This window comes from Neltuma alba, unplaced genomic scaffold (genome assembly GCF_004799145.2).
Source record: "Neltuma alba isolate B1F8T4 unplaced genomic scaffold, ASM479914v2 tig00011419_pilon, whole genome shotgun sequence".
NCBI classification, from domain to species: Eukaryota; Viridiplantae; Streptophyta; class Magnoliopsida; order Fabales; family Fabaceae; genus Neltuma; species Neltuma alba.
The window spans coordinates 130,654-132,353 of NW_021636103.1; positions in this window are offsets into that span (position 1 = coordinate 130,654).

Genomic DNA, 1,700 nt, shown 5'->3' on the forward strand with positions numbered 1-1,700 from the left:
TAGTAATAATTTATTTCACTAATGAGACATTTGTAAATAACATTACATTAAATTAACAACAAAAGAGTTATTTGCATAAATAATATAAAATTTTAGCGGGATTAGTTGTCAGTATTTTATAATGAGAAAAATTATCTACACTCTAAAATTTTAAAATGTTAGGGTAATGTATAATTTAATTTGCCTTGTGTATATAAATTTTAAATTGATTTTTATAATGACTAATTATAAGTTCCTTTTTCCCCATGAATAGGCAGAAGAAAAGATGTTTTCTTATTCTTCTCATTTTCTAGGCGGCAAAAGTGCTTTCAGCAGATGCTAAAAGAAGTCATGTATGAGGAAGATTGATATATAATCTGAAAGCTTTTCTAATGGCTTTTATGGCATCAAAAATCAACAATTACAACTGAAAAGTCACGAATAATATTATAAAAAAAAAAAACCTAATAGATGTGGTTCTCCTTGATGGGGTTGGTCAGATAGGAATAGTTATAAATTTTCCAAAAAGAACAAATAGATTGCTTGCTAATGGTAAACAAGAAAAAGAAACCTTTTTAAAATTATTCCTTACTTAAGATGTAAACATGACTACTTAACCTCTTCCACAATTACAGTACGATAAACCAATACTAAGTTAGAATTGGGTTATCTTTTTGAACTCACATACAGTTTAAAATGCATATAAGCAAAACAAATAAGGGGAAAACAGTGTTTTTTTTTCTTTAAATCAATTTTTTGGTTAGAAATCAATGGATATCACCCAGTCGAGACTAATCCTCCCAGAGCAGATCACTAAAATGAATTTTACCTCTCCCAATAAGGTCTTTTCTATACACGCAATTGGGTTCAAACCTAGGAAATTACCCAACCATCTAGCAACCATGCTATGCCTTACTCATTATTTTTACAAATACATACATTCTTGTTTACTTGAAAATATACATAACTAATTTTTGAAACGAAAATATTATTTAATTTTTTTTTCGTTCGGAAAAAAAGGCCAGAAAAATGTACAAACTAGCTAACTAGGGTACCATTTAGTTGAAGGGACGGTGTGGCTGGGGATGGAGGAGGTTCTTGAGAGATTGGAGTCTCATATCTTCAATAATTCTGAGTCACTAAGGTGGACATAAATTTTGTTACATTTGTCCTTTCCATATGACCCAGCAAACATGAGAGCAAAGAAAGAGTCTCCGGCAATAGATTCTTCTTGTCTTCTGGTTTTCTGCTTCATTCTGAGTTCCAAACAATCTAATCATGTCCTGTATAGGCAAACAGAAAAAAGGAATTAAGTTTTGATTAATTAACCAATTTGAGCCTAACTTGTCTGGGTTGAGTATTTGAAGAATGAAGATAGCTGTGGAATGGAGCTTCCGTTTAATTTTAATTGTTTTACCAAATCAATTCACCGTCAGCTTAACAGCCATTTACCCATAGTTGTTGACAAACAAAATTTCTCAGTTCACAGAAGGAAGAAAAATCTCCAGACACCCATATCGTAGGGATAAAATCACATTAAATTTGAACTAGAATTCGCAAAATTATTCTTCAAACTTGATGCAAGAAAGAGAGAACGGCGGAGCATCCATCTTGAAGAACCGAAGGCCGAATGCCAACGTAAGGCTTAAGGGAACACGATGAATAAGTAAATTATAAAACAGGCCAATAAAAATTTAATAAATTAATAGCTTGTTGGCTGG